The sequence below is a fragment of the Schistocerca americana genome, chromosome 1 (genome assembly GCF_021461395.2).
Source record: "Schistocerca americana isolate TAMUIC-IGC-003095 chromosome 1, iqSchAmer2.1, whole genome shotgun sequence".
NCBI classification, from domain to species: domain Eukaryota; kingdom Metazoa; phylum Arthropoda; class Insecta; order Orthoptera; family Acrididae; genus Schistocerca; species Schistocerca americana.
The window spans coordinates 915203553-915226494 of record NC_060119.1 but is presented as its reverse complement, the minus strand read 5'-3'; the positions used below and the strand labels follow the sequence as shown (position 1 = coordinate 915226494).

Sequence of the window (22942 nt, the reverse complement as noted above, 5' to 3'; positions counted from 1 at the left end):
ACACAACATTTCCACAATACAAAAGAACTCACAAGCTGAAAACTTACAAACACACTCAACAAACACACACAATGACAACACCACACAGAAAAGAACCAGATGGTACACCATGACCTACACACATAAACTAACACACAGAGTTGCAAACATCCTAAAGAGACAGGGCTTCAAAATAGCATATAAGCCTGGGCAAACCCTTCAATCACACCTAAGCCAGCCAGCTACCAAGAGGGACAAATTCCAACAATCAGGAATATATAAACTTGAATGTCAAAGTTGCGATGCAGTATACATAGGCATGACATGCAGGAATTTTGAAACAAGATACAAAGAAATGTTGGAAGTATGAAACAAACCATTCCACATTTGCAGAGCATTTAAAACACTACAACCATCATCCTACAAACATGGAACAAGAAATGAAAATAATGAGAATAAGCAACCATGACAAACATCTTATACAAATGCAAGAAAACTTCCACATCCAGAAAGCCATAGCAGAAAACAAACATGTGATAAATGAACAAACACACATCGGCACAGGCTCCCTACTACACTTAATAAAGGAAATGATAACATAATATATATAACACCAAAATACAGACAGACAGACACAAACACACACACACACACACACAGCCCAACACACACACACAAAAAAAAAATACGTAACACCAAAATACAGACAGACACACACACACAGCACAAAAAAATACATATCACACCAAAACACACACACACACACACACACACACACACACACATACACAGGATAAAAACAAAAATAAATAACTAAATACAATAAAATTAAATGAAATTAAATTAATACCACACCAAAACACACACACACACACACACACACACATACACAAACACAAACGCACACACAAATGCATACACGAACAGACCACAGATACTTCAGTAGTTACACTCATAAGTTTGGCAGTAACATTCGATCTTTGGCAAAAACATTTGACAGTCGGCAACAGAAACCAAAACATTGCATTAAAACATGCTTTCAGTGCATAGTGCTGTGGAATGTGGAAAAAACAGCAAACTGGCGCTCATAGGAAGAAGAACAACGCCAAAAATGCAACAGGAGCGTAATATGTGAGAAACTGTCTACGCAACCTGTAAGTACAGTTCAAAACATTAATACTTAATAGGAAATACAAACCACCAGAACTGTTTATAACCTATAGGCACAGTGACAAAAATGTAAATAAAATAGCTAACATATGTACATATTCCAGGCCACTGATGATGCCTTGCAGAAAATAAAGGCGAAACGCGTATGGCACTAAAATTGTGTTTTATTCAGTTGCTATCAGACGGTCCATAAGTGAAACTTATCAATATACTACAGCATGAGTTTATGTACTATCATGTTCCTGCAATGTTTGCTATGGTCAGGAGATTGCTCTCTACCATTCAGTGTTGCCAACCCTCAAGAAACTAAAATCACTGCTGGTTATGGATACACTACTTATTTTTTGAATTAACTTCATATATAATAAAGTACCAAAACAATTACAAAATGTTGCTTGATTGCGGAAGTTTGAATCGATCAGTTTTAGAACTCTACCTGTTACCTCCTTTTTATGAAAGTATAAGGGGGGAAATGCGATATGAACATACAAATACAGGATCACTGCACTGAATGACGACCATTTCTGTGCCCCTTGTGCAGCTGCCAAATGAGCTTCAGCGAGTACTTCCACTATACATATATTCTAGGACACATTTTCTGTGCATTACCTTCCAAGGGTCGTGAGTCAGTGTATTAAAGTGTTATAAACTACAATGTGAATCCTTTAATCTTAAATTGTAAAGTCAACTGCACTGCAACACCTAATTTTCATAATTCATTAAGTTTTTTAGTTCACAATTAATAGATACCTAACTCTAATGCAGCTCTTGTAAGCAGTGCAATTGAGAGTACAGAAATTGCTCACCTGGAAGCCAAGTGAGTTTCCTGTCTGGTCTCTCCAGGCAACAAAGAAAGGAACAATACTGTTGTGGCATCTCACCATAATAATATTGTGTCATTCCATCAAAACAATGTGACATCCCAACAGTGCGGTGTGAAAGTGAATTTTCTGAAGGAACACTTGCAGCCAAGGATGCACAACAGATCTGAAGCCATTGAATAGGGAATACAGCAGAAGTTAATCCAAAAGTCAGTGATACACTGAACATAAATTCAAGCCTTCCTAGGAAACTCGACAGAAATCTGAAAATTTGCTGCCACAATGTCCAGTCCTTACCCAATAAAACTGAAGAATTAAAAATTCTGCTAACTAATGAGGCCAGTGAGCTCTCAGTAGTGTGCCTTGCAGAACACTGGGTTTGCAATGCTGTAGTGAAGTTATTCGCTGTGAGTTTTCTAGTTCTGTGAAACTACTAGAGAACCAGTGATAAATGTGGTAGGGTAGCCATCTTCATAAAAAAAAAGGGTACTGAATCTGACTCACTATTAACCCTAAAGGAAATAGCAGCAGACAAAGTCTTTGAAAGTGCTGCAATAAAACTTAAAAATTACAAATCTAAATCTCATTACACCTATAGTTTACTTTCCCCTGTCCCCTTTCAGTAATATTAATGATTTAATTTTTTTAATTTATTTATCATATTTAATTTTTCAGGAAAACCCGCAGCTGTGTCAGTCATGATTTAAAAAATAACTGCACTAGTTACTTACTTTTTTATGCTTAGCACAACCAGTATCAAAAATTTGTTCTCATTTTCAAGTGCATTTGTTTCCATTAATATGTTAGTGATTTCTGCATGTGTGATTTTGTGCCTCTTCTGCATCTTTTTGAGGTTTGACTGCAACTGGAAAATCAGACAAAATGAATCTTTGAGTGTTTTTAAATGCTAATGTTAGGAATGATAGTTTTTCTACTTACAGGTATTGTGCCTCCTCCATTATACAGTATATCACCCACATGCAAATCATCACGTGCACCTTTTTTCCCAAAATGAAAAGATATACATGTTTATGAAAACAACTACTGTTATCATATCCAAGAGAAATATCTGGGAAAAAAACTGATTCAGTATCTAGTTTGTCATTAAGAATTTTTTCTCCTTGCTTTTTGTGGTGTACAAAAATTTCAAGCTCCTCCATTAAATACATTGTATGAGATTTGTGGAAGTTGTAGAGCATCTTAAGATCTCCTTCTGTGTTTTTGAATGGGTATCCAGTGGTTTTTGTGTGTGTTGCTATAGTTGATTTCGTTTGGTTGTGTGTGTAACAATTGATGTGTTCAGTGTATCTTAATTTGACAGCTCCCTCCAGTTTTCTATGTAGTAACTTGAGCAATTTTTACATGTTATTTTGTATATTTCTGAGTTTAATTTATCTTTTTTTATTGTTTAAGGTGTGAACTAATTTCTGTGTACTTTGTTGTTTGTGGAGAGAGCTATTTTTACTTTGTGACCTAAGTAGATTTACTATTTTTTTAGAACTGTTAACTATGTGCAGCATACTAGCCTTACATTTGATTGTTCTATCAGTTCCTTATAAAGAGCCAAGAATTTTCCTTTTGTGTTATTTGTCTCAGCATTCTGTCTATCACTGAGCTGGGGAAGTCACTGGTTACTTTAATTTGCTTAATAATGGTCAATTATTTCTCAGTGTCCTCTTTATATACTGGAGTTTTATTTGCTCTGTGTATCATCGATTTGTATGCAACTTTCTTGTGTACATCTGGGTGATGTGATGTGACAGGGACATTGTTTCTGGAGGTTGTCTTTTTCTGTATACCTTGAAATTGTGCCTGTTGTTTTTGTTTTCTATGCACAAATCTAGAAAATTAATGCTATTGCTTTTTGTATTCAGCTGTGAAATTTTTCCCCTTGTGTACATTATTTAACAAATTTATGATGTTATTGGTGTCACCTTTGAGTAAAATTAAGGTATCATCTACATACCTTTTGTAGTATACTATTTTTTTAAGCAGGGTTGTTGATAATTGTTACCATTGAATGTGTACTTTTTGTAGTTGAGGATTATTTCTAGTAATTCTAGACATTCAGTGATTTCAGCTTGTGAACAGTTTTTGTGCTTTAATAATATTACAAAATGCATAACCGGTAGCAGAATAAATATCATTATCACAGACAGCACAGTGTTATGCATTTTGTGAAATTCGTACGTGTTGTTGATCAGTGTCTAAACAAGATATTCAGTGCTTCAGTAACTTTTTCTCAACTACAATTACTTTGCATTTGGTAGTAACATTTATCAACACACAGATGTGCTCGTCATGTGCTCATCCATATCTGGCACCATAACAGACATTTTCATAAACCACCTAGAATTGAAAATATTCAGCAGCCAGGAACCCTGCTTAAAAAAAAAAAAACAACATAGTATACTACAAAGGATACATCAAACAGTGGAAAATCCCGGATGCATGTAACAATAAAATGAAAAGGAAACTTGCGACTCACCATACAGCAGAGAGGCCAAGTCGCAGATAGGCACAACAAAAAAACTGTCACGAACAAAGCTTTCAGCCAGTAAGGCCTTTGTCAAAATACAGGCGCGCGCACACACACACACACACACACACACACACACACACACACACACACACACACGACTACAGTCTCAGGCAACTGAGGCCACACTGCGACCAGCAGTGGAGGAGACTGGGTGGGGGTAAGAAGGAGGCTGGGGTGGGGAGAGGAGGGGGAGCGATAGTAGGGTAGGCGTGGGTGACAGTGAAGTGCTGGTGGGGAGCATGGAGGGACAAGGTGGAGAGGGCGTAGGGCAGCTATGTGCAGTTGAGAGGTTAGGTGGAGGGCCGGGGACAGGCTTGGGGGGGGGGGGGGGGGGGGGGGGATAGCCAAATAGGAGAGAAGTAAAAAGGCTGGGTGAGATGGTGGAAAGAGGGCTGCCTAGTGCCAGAATGGGAACAGGGAAAGGGGGGGGGGTGAGGACAATCACTAATGAAGATCAAGGCCAGGAGGGTTATGGCAACATAGGATATAAAACAGGGAAAGTTCCCCCCTGTGCAATTAAAAAAAGCTGGTGTTGGTGGGAAGGATTCATATGACACAGGCTGTGAAACAGCCATTGAAATCAAGGATGTTGTATTGGGCCGCGTGCTCAGCAACAAGGTGGTTCACTTGTTTTCTGGCCACAGTTCCTCGGTGGCCATTCATGTGGACAGACAGGGTGTTGGTTGTCATGCCCACCTAGAATGCAGCACAATGGTTGGAGCTTAGCGTGTAGATCACATGACTGGTTTCACAGGTAGCCCTGCCTTTGATGGGATAGGTGATGTTTGTGACCGGATTGGAATAGGTGATGGTGGGAGGATTTATGGGGCAGGACTTGCATCTTGGTCTGTTACAGGTGTATGAGCCATGAGGTAAGGAGTTTGGAGTAGGCATTGTATAGGGATGGACGAGTATATTGTGTAGGTTCGGTGGATAGCTGAATACCACTGTGTGGGTGGGAGGATAGTGGGCAGGAAATTCCTCATTTCAGAGCACGACAAGAGGTAGTCGAAACCCTGGCATAGAATGTAATTCAGTTGCTCCAGTCCTGGGTGATACTGAGTTATAAGGGGAATGCTGCTTTGTGTCTGGATGATGAGACTTTGGGAGGTGGTGCGAGTGTGGAAAGATAATCCATGGGAGATTTGTTTTTGTACGAGATTGGAAGGATAATTACAGTCATCACTGCAGATGTGATGACCACAGGTGGCTAGACTGTATGGAAGAGACTTCTTGGTATGGAGCAGGTGGCAGCTGTTACAGTGGACGTATTGCTGGTAGTTAATAGGTTTGATATGAACAGAGATACTGATGTAGCCATCTTCGAGGTGGAGGTCAACAGCTAGGAAGATAGCTTGTTGAGTTGAGTAGGACTAGGGGGAGAAGCTGTTGAGGTTCTGGAGGAATGTGGATAGGGTGTCCTCACCCTTGATCCAGATCGTAAAGATGTCACCAGTCAATCTGAACTACATGAGGCATTTAGGATTCTGGGTGTTTATAAAGGATTCCTCTAGACGGCCCATGAATAAGTTGGCATAGTATGGAGCCATGCAGGTCCCCATAGCCATACGCCATGTTTGTTTGCAGGTAATGCTTTCAAAGGAGAAGTAATTGTGGGTGAGAATATAGTTGCCATGGTGACTAGAAAGGAGGTTATTGGTTTGGAATCCATCAGGCATTGGGAAATGTAATATTCAATAACAGTAAGGTCATGGGCATTCTGCATGTTATTGTAAAGGGACGTGGCATCAATAGTGACGAGCAGGGCACTGTGTGTTAAAGGGACAGGAATTGTGGAGAGTCACTGGAGGAAATGGTTAGTCTCTTTTATATAGGAAGGCAAGTTCCGGGTAATAGGTTGAAGGTGTTGGTCTACGAGAGCAGACATTCTCTCAGTGGGGAAAAGTAACCAGTCACAATGGAGCATCCTGGGTGGTTGGGTTTTTGGACTTTAGCATGTAGAAGGTAGGAGTGTGGGGATTGGTAGGGGTGAGCAGAGAGATGGACTCTGGGGAGAGGTTCTGGGATGGGCTTAAGGATTTGAGGAGTGACTGGAGATCCTGCTGGATTTCTGGAATGGAGTCACTGTGGTAAGGTTTGTAGGTGAATGCATCAGACAGTTGGCGGAGTCCTTCTGTCAGGTAATCCTTGCAGTTCAAAACAACAGTGGTGGAGCCTGTATCCAAATGTAGGCTTATAAGGATTCAGATGGTGAACTGCAGTTCTTTCTGTGGGTTTAAGGTTAGTTTGCATGTTGAGGTATTTGAGGGGGAACCAAATTCGTATTCTGGAGGAGAAAAAACCTTGTTTCACAAAGTGCCTAGCATCCAGCGCACTTTAGTCTATCGATTACTCATATGATTTTGATGTGCATCCCTGTTGGTTTTTGAACCCACTCTGTAAGTTGATTTCTGAATGAATCATAAGCCGTGCAGTCTTGGGCGACTTGTCACGGTTCGCGTGGTTGCCCCCGTCGGAGGTTCAAATCCTCCCTTGGGCATGGGTGTATGTGTTGTCCTTAGCGTAAGTTAGTTTAAGTTAGATTAAGTAGTGTGTAAGCCTAGGGGCCGATGACATCAGCAGAAAAAAAACATAAGTTTATTTTTGAATGTGTGCATAGTGTACGTGATGCAGGCAAAAGGGGACCGGGCTATACAAGCTGAGTGGAGTAAAGCCGAATGAGTGAGCGCCAATCGCTGTCTGATTATGTGGTTGATTGGGTTTGCGAATGATCAGTGTTGTTATAATTACTAGGGAAATCCATAGTTTCAGACTACCAGAGTGGAAATAAAAGACTAACAGGTAAGAAAGATTACGTATTATCTTCTCGGTGTATCCAGGAAAATGAAATTTTGTCAAATTTTTGACCAGATCGCTACACTAGTAAGGGCCAGTTGTACAGTCCCTGTCTAGCAGCCGCGTAAGTTCTATTCTGGAAGTAGCACGGAAAATGGTTTGTACAAACATAACAATGCCTACCCGGACAATAATCAGGGATAGCTAAACCGGTGATTCTGGCAGGGTTAGTGAATTTAACCGGCGAATAAGTTTTGACAAAGGCAGGACTAGTTCCAGAATTAGTCATGACAAGATTGTTTATTAGAACGAGGAAAGAGAAGAAACGGGGACATCACACAAATTAGGGAAGAATATGATGATTACAAATTTATATAAAAATCTCGAACTACTAATTTTCGATCTCATGCTCGAGAAACTTGAGCGTATGAATGAAATTTGAAACTATTTTCTAACATAAAGCTTTTTGCTTGTAGTAGGCCTAAGAGGCATTTTATGTTGGTCTTCATGTATTATATTCTGTTGTATTTTAAAAATTACCATTTGGGGCAAAACAGTCTCATTTATTTGGTGTGTGTTACAATGCAGTGTTAGAAAGGCCTATTTAGTTTTATCTAGCAGACAGTGACAAAATAGACGTGATCAGATCTAGAAACCACACCAGTCTTGGGTACTATTCATATTAACAGCTTGCACAGTATTAGACAGCGATATTTCGATTTTTCATGTAGCAAAACGTTTGATGAACTTTGATGAGGTAATAGATCCTTTCCCAGAAAGGAAAGCACGCCATGTAAAGCTGTAGCAAGATTAGAGACAAAACAATACGAGGAGCTAAGGATTGAAGAAATTGCTTGTCTCTTGTCTTTGCTCTTTTTGTGTATCCTATATTTAATTTTATGTCACCCAAAACAGGGAGTTATTAACTAATAGGCAATAAAGAGTGCAAATTTTCTGAAGAGTTCTTGTTCTCCCGATTGCAAATAATACCATCCAATTTTTTTTTTAAGAGGGGCAGGAGAGGCACCACAGGACATTTTAATTTCCACTGTCCTGAATATAGTTTGATGGCATCCAGTACAAAATATACACGTTTCAATTCCACGGAGCGAAATACAGTGACATACGATAGAAGAATGCTGTGCGAAGCGGGGTGGCACTGCACTCTGGCACACTTAAGACCAAATAACATGTCTTACATTTCCTTGATCATATATGTTTTATGTATCAGATCCTTCAGAAAGATGTGCACTACAGAATGAAAATAATTTTGAAAATTCGATTTTTTCAAGTTTTTGACGCCGTATCTCAAACCCCTGAGGGAGGGGAGGGGTGCGCCACTATCTTAGTATTGCCCCGGCTCGGAAACATCGTAGATCCGAGGCTGATGCGCGGAGCAGTCAGAGTTATAGTGGGGAAGTGTGTAGTCTCCACGTGACCTCTTCATTTACTGCTCTCACGTCAACTGAAAACAAAATAGATTTCTGTGGCCGGGAGCTATCAAGTGAATTAAAATACATTCACATAATTACAGACGGCTAATATACTTTATTAGTTTCAGATTTTATTTTATTTCCACTTTTCTGACAGCCATGCATTAATCGCCTTGTAGAACAATGAAGTTATTTTTGTTGGTTTGCTAAATAAATTTGGTTTTTATCAATCTTTGACATTGAGCCAGTCAATGTGTTTGAAACGAAGTGTTTAGTTCCACGGTATTGGCTAATTTTAACAGCTCTTTGCATTTCAAGTGCAAGTTTCATCTTCTAGCACGTATGGCATTATGCCATAATAAAGAATCAAACATGAGTTAATACAATACTGGTACACCAAGAAAATTTAAATCCCGCAACCCAACTGAAAAGCTTAACATCAGGTCGAGGCCTACTTCATTGGGAATCTGGACATACGAATGTGCTCTTTTAAGTATGAGCTTAAAATGTGCCATTTTAGTATGCTTCACAAAATTCCGATGCTCTTGGAGTATCCTCTGATGTCTTCTTTCTTTTATGAGATAATGTAAGATCTTCTGATGTTTTACACGTATGAACATACGGGCTTCCTGCATCATAGCAGCTGTCAAAGCGCGGTGGCACCTGTTATCTGGCGCTTTCTGACGACTACTGAAACGAGCCTATTTATCACAGGTCGCAGGAAAATATTGCGAATGGTGTGAAAATCGTTACTTTCAAAGTAAATTTCCTTTTATGCAAGTTGAACTATGTGCGAGAATGTATGATGGATTTCTTAAATCACAGAGTGTTTGATGACGAGCCATTTAGAAATATTTCGAGCCCAGAAGATCAGACATTCATGTCGTTATTATGAATAAATTGATGTAGTGCTATGGGAAACTCTCTCTCCTCTGCGGTAGCAAATTTATTTGTGGAAAACTTTGAGGACAAGTCACTGGACTCGCCTAAAAATTTTACTGGCACATTTGTGTGATATTTTTTGCGTGTGTTACGTTTTAAGATATCTCAACATTATATGTGAAAGCTTTGCTTTTCTTGTAGCAACACTATGTATATTAACTTAGAACATTAACTTTTCCTGTTTGTGTATCCGGGCTACATAATTGATGTTGCTATTAGCTGACTACATCACATGTCCCGTGGGCCGTCCGCCGCCGTCATCGGCTGGCGGGATCACGTGACCTGAGCTATGACTGGCTTACAAAAACGCATCGCTATCTTGATTACAATGGTTCAGAAAGTAACGTACAGTGTTTGGTGGAATTAGAATTTACACTTTCGTAATACGAAAATATGCAGTGTACATGTTGCTGCACATCAAAAATCTTTCCAAAAGGAGTTTTCTTCCCTGAGTTTCGTTTTATAAAGTGCTGGGAAATTCTACACCCATGTATAAAAACATAATCATTCAAAGGATTGATAAGTTTTACAGTTCCGAGGGGAAAATATACAGCCACTTAGTAACACGCAAAAAGTGTGTTTTCAGCTGGGAGAAAGTGTGTGTTTAACCGGGAAATGTGGGAAAAATCCAGGAATTTTTTTTCCTTGTCCACGTATGCACCCTGATAATGTACACAAGAGGGAAAATTTCACAGCTGGATACCACAAAAACAATAGTATTAATTTTCTATTTGTGCATAGAAAACAAAAACTGCAGGCCCAATTTCCAGGTATACAGAAAAAAAGACCACTTCCAGCAACAGGACGCATGCCACATCACGTCACCCAGATGTACACAAGAAAGTTGCATACAAAACGATGATACACATAACAAATAAAATCCCTGTAAATAAAGATGACATAGAGAAATTAAGAAAATTGCAGTAACCAGTGACTTCCCTTGCTCAGTGATAGACAGAATGCTGAGACAAATAACAAAAAGAAAGAAATTCCTTGATCTTTAGAAGGAACCAATAGTACAATCAAATGTACTGCTAGGATGTTGTATGTAGCTAACATTCCTTAAAATAAATAAATAAATAAATAAAAAATAAAAATATGTAAATAAAAAAAAGCAAATCCACTTACGTCACAGAAAGTGAAAGTAGCTTTTTTGACAAACAACAATCTGCAACAGAAATTAGCCGACACCGTAAACAACAAACAAACAAAAAATTACATTCTCAGATTCATGAATGTACAAAATAACATGTAAATCTTGCTCAAGCTACTATATAGGACAAACTGACATGAATTTTCAAATTAGATTCATGGAACACATCAACCGTTACACACACAACCAATTTACGAAATCAGGAATAGCAACACACTTAAAGACCACGGGACACCCATTTGAAAACATAGAAGATCTTACGATACTCTATTACTTCCACAAATCTCATACAGTGTATTTAATGGAAGAGCTTGAAATTTTTGTACCCCACAAAAAGGAAGGAGAAAAAATTCTTAATGACACACTAGATAGTGAGTAAGTTATTTTTTCAGATGTTTCTCCTGCATATGGTAACTGTAGTCATTTTGATAAACATGTACATCTTTTCATTTTGGGAAAAAAAGATGTAACTGATAATTCAGTAACCAATAGTGGTAAAAATACATTTTGTAATTGACAACCTAATATATATAATGTAATCCAAAAACAGTGTAACACCTCTAACTATAATGTCATAATATCCTTGTAGCATGTTTTGTAAACAAGGAGCATGATGATTTGAGTGTGTGTGAGTGTGTGTGTTTGTGTGTGTGTGTGTGTGTGTGTGTGTGTGTGTGTGTGTGTGTGATGTTCCGTATAATGGAGGAGGTGCCATACCTGTAAGTAGAAAAACAAAAATACCATTTCTAACATTAGCATTTAAACAACTCAAAGATTCATTTTGTCCTATCTTTCATTGCAATCTAAACTCAAAAAGATCAAGAGAGGCACAAAATGACACGTGCAAATGTCACCAAACATATTCATGTAAACAAATGTACTTGAAAATGAAAGTAAATTCTTTGAACGTGTTGTACTAAGCCTCAAAAAATAAGTAACGGGTGCAGTTTTCATTATTTAAATAATGACATCTTAATGATTTACTGCAGAAATTGGACTTGTTTTAAAGCAAAATTAGCCAGTGGAAACATAATGTAATTATGTGAGGAGAATTTAATATTGACTTCCTTACTAAAAATAAAAACAGGGAGACACTGCTCATTCAAAATCTTACAATCTGTGTGATGTGGTAAATAAGCACATCACAATAACACCTACATCCAAGATAGCCTCAGGTGAGATTTTTGTAAACAGAAATAAACTTAGCACAACACTGCAAAAATACAGTGCAGGATTCAGTGATCACCAAGCTCTCATATGAAATGTCTTTTTAAACAAAGATACCTCAGATGCCGTCCCACCTAAAACTTTCCAAAGATATTACAGTCAGGATAATTTAGACGAAGGAAACAGCCTCCTAAGTAAGGGAAAGTGGACAGCCATATATGCAGTAAACGATGTCAACAAATTTAAAATATTTCGTTACAATAGCCAAGCATTTTCACAGAAAACAATGAGGGGCACAACAATTGGATTACACAACCTATAAAAACATCCTGCAAAAATAGCACAACAATTGGATTACATGACCTATAAGAACATCCTGCAAAAATACACTGAAGTGAAAAAAGTCATGGGATAGCGATAGGCACAAATGCAGATGGTGCTAGTATCCCGTACACAAGGTATAAAAGGGCAGTGCATTGATGAAGCTGTCATTTATGTATCATGTATCTCATGACTTTAGTCACTTCACCGTAAGTTATGTAAACATATTAATGACTTGCCCAACTACTCAGGTGCTGCAAAAGCTACACGTATATCCTAAGAAGTGTGCTAAAACAGACTAAAATGCTGCACAATGATGAGTACATTGACAAATCTAACAATAAAGTAAAAGTGATTCAAAAATGACATAAAAGGCTGAAACCTGGCTTGTAATTAAATAAACAAATGGCAGTGTGTTCATTTAAAAATTATTGTATGACTGTTGCTCAGCAGCATCAAAAACTGTTTTCAGCAACTGTCGTCAAAAATTGTGCACACACTTTTGCTAAACAGCAAACTCAGTCTCTTTGCCTGTACATTCAGGCAGGTACCTTCCCAGAGTCACTGAAAAATCTCAAAAGTAATTCCTGTTTTCTAAAAAGGTGATAATAAAGACTTGAACAACTGTAGGTCTATCACTATTTCATACTGCTTCTCTAAAGAAAAAAAATTATGTACAAAATACTGATGGGCTTAATTAAAAAGGGAGGGGGGGGGGGGGGGGTTATACTGCATATATCACAACATGTGTGCAGAAACATCAGCTCTACAGAAACAACTTCATGTGACTGCATTAATATGGTACTAGATATGTTAGATATAAGACAACTGACTGCAGGCATATTTTTTGATCTGTCAAAGGTTTTTGACACAGTGGATCACAAAGTACAGATTGTTCGGAAATTCCCATTACAAACTTCTAGGACTTGTAGAGGGGAGTGAGAACGTAATATTTTTAATAGGGACACATGTCGGGAAAGGTACTGTTTCTGTGCTACAGCCATTTTGAAAACATGTATGCTAGGTGTATATGCAGAGGGTAGTTGTGGGTGGGTGGTTATGTGGTGGAATCGTCTGGCATGATTTGACATCTACCCTTATATTTCTGACCTCGTTCAGGCCTTATCCAGTGTCTGTGATTGTTGGAGTAACACGGTTCAGTACACATTTGCTGAAGAACCGACACAATCCTTCTGAATCGTGAAGCTCATGGTAATGGAAGAGCTGCTCGTCACTTTTGTCACAAGGTTGTTCTCCACAACATCCAACTCCATCACATAGCCTTTTCACCACAATTATGCAATGGCTTCGAGAAAGGTTACCTTTACCGTCAGCAGGTGTGACCATGGCGCTCCAAGGAGTTACTGGATCACATTGAAGAGAACCCATCAATGAGTACATGAGCAAGTTCTTTAGCTATTAATATGTGGAACAATAAAACAAGTGATGTACTGAGTCACGCCTAATCAGTTACTTGTGAAAGTGGTTGTGTTACTAACATATTTTCAAATGGTTGTAGTGTGGAAACATGTTTGCATGGTCTGATGAATCCCTATACATTCTTCATCATGCCGATGGGATGGTGTGAAGCTGTCGTCGTCTAGTGAACCTATTCACTCCCTTTTACAAGTCCTAGAACTTTGTAATGGGAATTTCCAGACACCCTGTGTAACAGATAAAAACTGAAATGTAGCATACCAGAGGACTTGCATACAAATGGATTACGTTGTTCTTAAGTAATGGCACACAGAAGGTTGGTATGAAGTACACCGACAAACAACTCGGAGAACTCAGAATGTTATGTCCATCTCCCTAATTAAGATTTGCTATCTTCCACTGAAACCAAAAATGAGCCAAGTAGACTCACTTCACTAGTTGAGAAACATGCTCTCTCTCATGTCGAGGGGAGGCAAACATAAAAGGGAAGGTCTATTAACCATCAGCAGTTCAAATGTAAGGAAAGTAATGGTGCCCCCTAGGAAAATGCAACAAGGGAGAGTAAGGAACACCATGTACACTCAGTGTGTAAACCTAGGGACCTCATTCAACATGACAAACAGGCCAGCAGCCTGTGAGGGAAAAGGGCGCAACCAACTGAAGATTTCGATGCATGTTGGAACAAGCAATGCTTGTCTTCTAGGTTTCAAAGTCGTACTTGTATCATTCCAACAACTGGCAGAGAAGAATACCAGGCTTGCTCATGGAGTTTCAACGAAGCTCACAATCTGTAGCATGTCCACAAAACAGATTGTGGCACCTTGGTTCTGAGTCAAGTGGAAGTCTTGGACCAGAGACTGCGAAGGTCCTGTGACAAGCTAGACTGTGATTTCTGGGACTTGTGCCATACAGTGGAGAACCCTCTAAATGGAGCAGATGTACACTGCACATCAGAGGCTGTTACGCAGGTAACTGTCTGTTGTAGAGTGCATACAAGGCTCTTTTTGGATTGGGCAACTCCATCTATTCCAGATAAAGATAGCTATGGGAGACCCATAATATGAATGTAAGATACAAAGAAATACCCGCCACACAGGTGAGAGTATTAAAATCGAAGTGGTTAAGTGCCGAAGCATTTATAACAAAGTTCCAGAGTTTGAAGTGCAACTAAAAAGCAGCGAAGTTCACATAATAATAGGTATAGGAAGATGTTTAAAATCAGAAGTTGACAACAGTAAGGTATTTTGGAGAAAATGTAAGCATATAATGAAGGAATGGGCTTCTGGGAAATGGGAGGCGGTCTGTCGGTTATAGTAGACATGAAACTCGAATCCGTCGAGGTAGGAATTGGAGCGGCATGCGAGATTGTTCAGGCAAAACTTAGTATCAGTGATAGGCATAAAATTAAAATTGTAATTGGATCCTTCTACTAACTGCCAGGCTCGCCTCCTGATGTTAGTGAAATCTTCAGAGAAACCCTCAGTTTGCTTGTACATAAGTTTCCCAGTTGTACTGTAGGTATTGGAGGTGACTTTAATTGTCCAACAAACAGCTGGGATAATTAAAGTTTTGTTAGTGATGAGCATGAAAAAACAAGCTGTGAAACTTTGCTAAATGCCTTCTCTGAAAACTACATAGAACAGATAGTTCGGAACCCCACCCATGATGGAAATTATTAAATGTAATGGTAACAAATAAACCAGACCTCTTTGAGGATCTTCACTTCAAATCTGGCATCAGTGACCATGAGGCACTAGTAGCAATAATAATTACCAAAGTACAAAGTCGAACTAAAAAAAGTAGAAAACATTATGTTAATCTAGTTACAGAAGCAGCAATGTCATGTTTCAGTGAGGAACTTGAAACTCTTAGCACAAAACAGGAACATGTAGAGAACTATGGCTCAAGTTTAAAAGTATATTTGACCATGCATTGGTTAGATGTGTGCCCAGCAAGAGATTCCATGATGGGAGGGACTCTCCGTGGTACACAGTCACTGTAAAGAAACTTCTAAAGAAGTAGAGATTTTTGCATAAAAGATGTAAAACAATGCATAGTGCTGTACCTATAGAGATACTGAATGAAACATGTTTGGCTGTCTAGAGAGCAGCATGTGAGGCCTTCAACAATTACTGTAGCAGAATACTATCGAAAAACCTTGAAGGTCCTTAACCTGATGTAGGCAATCTCCAGTCTGTAGATAAAATAGAACTGCAAAAATCTTATTGATTATTGAAAGCTTTCTATTCAGTAATGTACATGGCTTAACAGTTCAGCAATTAGTTTCATTAATTTGTATAGTTATTCACAATTAGTTGTTTCCATTGAGACAGTGACCAGTTTGTTAGATATAAAAAGTAATTAGTGCCTGTATCAGGCTAACCCACAGAATAATTAGCAATATCTGTGGTGAAGTTTGTCACTCCAAGTACAATAATTCAGTGTGGTACAGTCTGTAGTTTCCAGATCAGCATACAAACACAGTTTCTATAATATTTCTTACACAATTTGACACAAGATATGAATGCTTTTATGTATTTCGACACAGCCTCGACAGAAGAAAGTCTATATTCTGACTGCAGACTGCCAATTTTGGGACCAAATAAAAAGGTGTTTTGTAAACTACATGATGCTTTGAAAATTGGCAGTGATTAGATTTTACTATTTCAAATGGACTCCAAAAGCTAGTTGTGTTTTGACTTAAAGGTAATGTTACTGGTTAGAAATTTAGAAAAGAACGTGGACACTGTTATTGTTCCACAATATGGATACCCTTGTTTACATGTATAAATGCCATATTGAAAAACATAGTAAATTACATGAAATTATCAATTAGTAAGTTAATTACTAAATGCTGTCTGTCATATCATCCAGAAAAATTAAAGTAATGAAAGTATATAGCCAGAGTTCGGAATCTAACAGTGTTTATGACAAAAAGTGCAATGAAAAATGATACTAGCTTGTAACTACAAATCTAATTATTTTGGAAGGTAGTTTCAGGCAAAATTAAGTATGTTACTTGACAATTGGAATACTTAATTTTAGAATGGTACGGTGGCATGTGTTATTACATGGAAATATGCCGATTAGCTCACAAAGTTTTACACATTTTGAACTATAATGCTAATTTCAGTTAACTATAACTTTCAATTAGCATGCTGTGCAACCAGACTAACCAAAAGGAATATATGAACAATAAATTTAAAAGGGGGAAAGTTTCATATTTTTTGGAACATCTTTACATACACCACATTCTACTCATATAACAGTATTGAAAATATAGCAGAAAAAAGAGAAAGAAAACAATAATTACCCAGGGATGAAAACATATCAAATGGGGTAAAAACACATTCCTATGTCACAATCTCTCACAATGTAAAAAGAAATTCTGGTCATATGTAAGGGCTATTAATGGTAACAAAGTTAAGTGTCTACTACACTCATCTACAAGACAAACTGAAATTGAGGGTAGCAAAGCAAAAGCAGAAATGCTTAAATCCTATTTCAAATGTCCCTTTTCGAAAGAACATTCAGAAGTATTGTCCCTATTCTTGTGCCACTGAAAAGATGAGTGAAGTAGATATTAGTGTCAATGGTATTGAGAAATAACTGAAACTGTTAAAAGTGAACAAAGCTCCAGGATCTGATGGAACACCTATCAGATTCTATACTGAACTTACAGCTGAGTTATTTCTTCTTCTAACTACAATCTCTCATACATCATTCAAACAAAAACCATGCCCAGTAACTGGAAGAAAGCAGATATCACATCGGTTTACAAGGTGTGTACCACAAGCCATGCACAAAATGACCATCCAGTATCCTTGTCATTCGTTTGTTGTAGAATCTTAGCACATATTCCAAGTTCAAACATAATGAGATACCTTGAACAAAATGATTCCCTCCGTGCCAACCAGCATGGACCATGCAAACAATGTTCATGTGAATCCAAAAGTCTCACATAATATACTGAAAGCCATGGATCGAGGCCTGTTTGGGGAGATGCAGTATTCCTCAATTTCCAAAAGCATTTGACTTATTGCCACATCTTTACTTACTATGAAAAGTTCAGTTGCATGAAGTATGAAGTGAAAATTGTGACAGTATTGAGGATTTCTTGTTGGGTAAGGCAAAGCATGTTGTTTCGGCTGGAGAATCATTACCAGATGTCGGAGTAACATGGGAACTGCCCAAGGGAAGTATGCTGTGACTCCCTTGCTGTTCATGTTGTATCTTAATGACCTTGTGGGCAATATTAATAGTAGCCTCAGCCTTTTTTTGCAGATGATGCAGTCATCTACACTGTACTGTCTGAAAGACGCTGTACAAATATTCAGTGAGATATTGATAAGATTACAATGTGATGCAAAGATTGGCAACTTGCTTCCAGTGCTCACAAATGTAAAATTGTGCACTTGACAAAACTAAATATGTGGTATCCTATGACTATAATATCACTGAGTCACAGTTGGAATTGGTTAATTGATAGAAATACCTGGGTGTAATACTGTGTAGGGATATGAAACTCAGTGATCACATAGTCATGGGTAAAGCAGGTGGCGCACTTTGGTATATTGATAGAATACTAAGGAAATGGAGGAAGTTTCAAGAGCCACCTTGAAATTATGACTAGAAATATACCCCAACCTACAAGGAGGGTTGGAACTTAAATAGTGGCAACTATTTATTCACAACCAGTACAAAAGAGTTACATGTTTGCACCTGTTACTGTCCTTCAAAGTAGTGACCAGTGTTGTGTAGAACCCATTGCCAGCAATGTGAAAGGCATAGTATACCTTTTTTGAGAGCCTGTTCTCTTGGTGCAAATGGAGCAGTCTACTGCCTGTCGAATCTCCGGAACACTTCTGAAGCGAATGCCATGAAGTGGTTCCTTCATCTTCGGAATCAAATCAAAGTCACAAGGACTTTATTCCAGGGAGTATGGTGGGTGGTACATTACTTCCCAGTCCCGTCGACTGAACAGAGCAGCCACAGCTTGCGCTGTATGCACCCGTACATTGTCATGCACAATGATGGGTGGGTTGCACAGAAAGTGTCGCCACTTCTTTTGCAAAACTGGTCATAGGTGATGCTCGAAAAATGAACAGTAATACTGTCTGCTGTGGAGGATCATAATGCATTAGGATAAGACCATCACAGTCGTACACAAGAATCACCATACTGGTGCCCTGACGCACTTTCAGTTTTCGAGGCGACCCATGATGATGCCATTTGTTGGATTGGCGGTTCAGTTTTGGCTCGTACAATGTGGCCCATGTCTCATACAGTGTTACAATATGGCATAAGAAAGCACTCCAAGTGCGTCTGAGCAGCATCGTAACGCATCCATTTCTGTCAAGTCATGCGGAACCCATTGTGATGCAATTTTTCACATGCCCAGGCATTCCTTCAGGATCGAAGCACAGTCGTATGCACTAATCTGGTTTTGTGGACAAGCTCATGAATCGTATGGCGTCGATCACTGTCAACTAACGCGGCAATAGCATGCACATCTTCTTCAGAGATGCTAGGATGACCTGCCCGATGCATGTCTGCCACAGGCTGCCGACCTGTGTTGAAGGCTTTTACCCAATGGTGCTGATTCACTGCTTGCCTCATGAAGACCTTGATGACACTGTCGTGCTGTATGACCTCTGGCACATTCAATCTTGATCCAACTCTGTTGTTCCTGTTTCGAAAACATAGTGACACCGTTATGTTAGACTGCTCGCTCACAAGTGACCATGTTTTCCTCGATTGTGCGCACGCCGGTGACGTGGGACAGGCAAGTCCATTTGCTCGGAGGTAAGGTAGGTATGTCAAAAACATGTGCTATCAGCGACAATAGTAGATTCCATTGCATAGTGTCTCCACAGCAGTGTTAAGTTCCAACCTACATATGTATCACACCCATAGGGATCGTGAGGACATGATCAGATTAATTACAGCACAGACAGATGCATTTAAACACTCATTCTCCCTGCTATCCACATGTGAATGGAATGGGGAAAAAGCTCCAATAACAGGTACATTGGGACATATCCCTTGCCATGTAGTATACAGTGTCTTGTAGATGTAGGTGTAGAACAACTCAGCAACTTGGGGTATCGTGTATTAAACTGGAGACCTAGAAACGACGGAGAGGCTTTGACCCCCCCCCCCCCCCCCATAGCCCTCAGTGGTCCACAATCCCACAACAGGCCACAGCAGTCCACCCACCCAAACGCCACCCCACACCGAACCCAGGATTATTATGCGGTTCACCCCCCATCCCCCTCCGGGAATGTCTCGTACCAGAGAAGTGCAAACTCAAATGTTTGCTGTGGTAGAGTAATTGAGTAATTAAGGTGTACGCATATGTGGAGACAGTGTTTGCTCAGCAGCCACCGACATAGTGTAACTGAGGTGGAATAAGACGAACCAGCCCACACTTGCCGAGGCAATTGGGAAACCACCTTAAAAACCTACTACAGGCTGGCCGGCACACCCGGATCTTGACACTAATCCCCCAGCTGGATTCGTGCCGGGGACTGGTATGTCTTCCCCCTCAGGAAGCAGCACATTAGACTGCACGGCTAGCCAGGTGGGCAACTGGGCTATGTTCAACAAATTGCTCATCAACACTCAGAAGACTGTTTCATTGAACTTCTACAACACACAAAACACAAAGCCCTCTCAATCACTTATAACAGTAAATAACCGACCAATAAAAACAAACACAGAATTCAAGTTCCTGTCTTTGTGGTTGCAAGATAACTGGAAATGGAATGAATGTATTGACCAGGTAAACATTATAATATTTACTGGCTACTGTGCAGTGACTGTGCTGCAAGCATGCACTAGTCAGAAAATGGGAATAAGTGCATGGCATGCATATATACAGGCTCACCTAAAATATGATGTAATATTCTGGGAAATTTTCTTGCTGCCCTTTGCACTTTTATAATGCGGAAGAGAATCACGAGGATCGTTAGTGGAAGCAAAACTACAGACTCTTGCAAACCAATTTTCAAGAATGAGGGATTTAAAAAAAAGTTAATTTCACAAAAATTCACAGAATTGGGTAAATAATATCATCAGGAGCAATATGACCTGTCATTTATGTTCTGTCAAAGTTTTTTCCATTATTATATTAACAAATGCAAAATTTTAAACAATGGAAAATCCAGAATGGAAAAATGGCAATTTTATGAAAAGAGTCTTATTGTGAAGATGTATAGTCGTGGACAGGGGGGAGGGAAACTGTTAACTGTTAGATGAGTAAGTTTTCAGCCAAAAGGCCTTCTCCTGAAATAGACAATTCACACTCACTGCCCACTGTTTCTGGCTGCCGAGACCTGTGTGTGTGTGTGTGTGTGTGTGTGTGTGTGTGTGTGTGTGTGTGTGTGTGTGTGAGGAGGGGGGGGGGAGGGAGTTGTCTACTTCAGAAGAAGGCCTTTTGGCCAAAAGCTTACGTATTTAGCAGTCTTTTTGTCATGCCTGTCTGTGACTCAACTCCACTGTATGGTGAGTAGCAGTTTACCCTTTTCGTAATATTGTCAAATGTACAATTTATTTTCTTCCTATATTGTTTAACTCACAATTTTCCCCTGTAGAAACAATATATACTAGTCAAATATTATTTTATAAGATCAGATGCACAGAATGTTTGAAAGTATGGTTTTTTTTTTTTTTTTTCCAGGAACACATGGATATGCAGATATTTCTTTCCCCGCTGAAGTGTCCCATCACATTGATCAATCTCGCCACTTTTGATCAAAAATATTGATGTATCATGTACATTTGAAATTAGATTAAGAAATACTTTCTTCAGAAGTCATTGTTTAATTTTATATTTGCCATATGTCATGTAATCATAAATCTGTTTTTGTTACCTTTATATTTATAATTTATATATACACAAATCTTTAAAAGCTTTTATATTTATAATTTAAATATACAGAAATATTTAAAAAGGAAAATAATAAGTTGTTTGAATTGAGCTTTAATTCTGCTGGAGTCTGGTAAAATATAAATTCATAAGCACTATAGAACTCGCATTGTTTATACTGAGAGGAAAAAAAGAGACAGAGCAATAGAAGCTTTTTGTTATGATTTCTCTATTCATGATAATATTAAACTACATTCCAATGATGTGGATTGTGAGAAGTATGACTGTTCAGTGAGCAAAATAGTATTGGGAGAGTTATGTCAATTTATAATATGTATGTGTTCCTTATATATCATAGATTTCACTGTGCCACGTATACTTATGAGCTGCATATACATTCCCTAAAATTTGGTGGTACAAAACCGTGATATTTTGTTGTTCTGTCATTTTCTTGTATTATATTTCCTTTAAGCATAGAAACAAGTTCCTTAAAAATTGTTTTCCTTAGTTGGTGTACATATTGTCATTAAATGTTGTTGTTCCTCGTGTACCATTATATGTATATGCACACACACACACACACACACACACACACACACACACACACACACACACACACACACACAGATATAAATAAGTATCTTAGTACATTCTGCGTATATACAACTTTAAAGAAAATTGAAATCATACTGTTCGAATGTCCCAATTGATGTCTATGATTAAAAAATAATGAATTTGTGTGCCATATGTGCTAACTACATTATGAACTTTTTTCCCTAAGTGAAGCAATAAGTTCATTTGGGTCAACAGATGAAGAGAGAAGTGCTCATTCCAAATAATCATTATTTCTTGTTTTTATATATAGAAACAAGATACTTTGAATCACTTTTATTAAAATACACACTCACACACATAAAGAAAGAAAGAAACAATAAATCTATTCTGGTAGAGACTTTCAGTTTTACTCTGGAAATCTGGACGGTTGCTGAAAATTTTCTCTGCTTTGACTGTTGCCCAAATTCCCAGGGAGGTTAAGGAAGATTTATGGCTGGCAGGTATCACTAGAGAACCATTATTTATGTTTCAGATTGTACTGATGTGTATAAAAGACTGTCCTTCACAAGTGTTAACATGGCAAGTCTGATTGATCTGACTGTAGAATATGGAAGCATTGAAAACATATATTTTATTCACTATCTATCTAAATAAAATAGTGCTCTTGACAAAGAAATCTTTCATTTAAAACACACTCCACTTCCAACCAGGTAATTAAAACTGCAACTATGATCTCACAGTCTTCAGAGAAACACG

General features: G+C 38.5%; 1 protein-coding gene across 2 annotated transcripts in view; it reads left to right on the top strand.

Moving 5' to 3' along the window:
* The window catches only part of LOC124615290 (E3 ubiquitin-protein ligase RNF103-like), a 137714-nt gene extending 115340 nt beyond the window's left edge, over window positions 1–22374 (top strand). For both annotated transcript variants that reach the window (XM_047143070.1, XM_047143077.1), the window contains one exon: window positions 21443–22374. The gene's annotated coding sequence lies outside the window, so the exon portion shown is untranslated. The remainder of the gene's footprint in view (window positions 1–21442) is intronic.
* The last annotated feature ends 568 nt before the right edge of the window (window positions 22375–22942 follow it).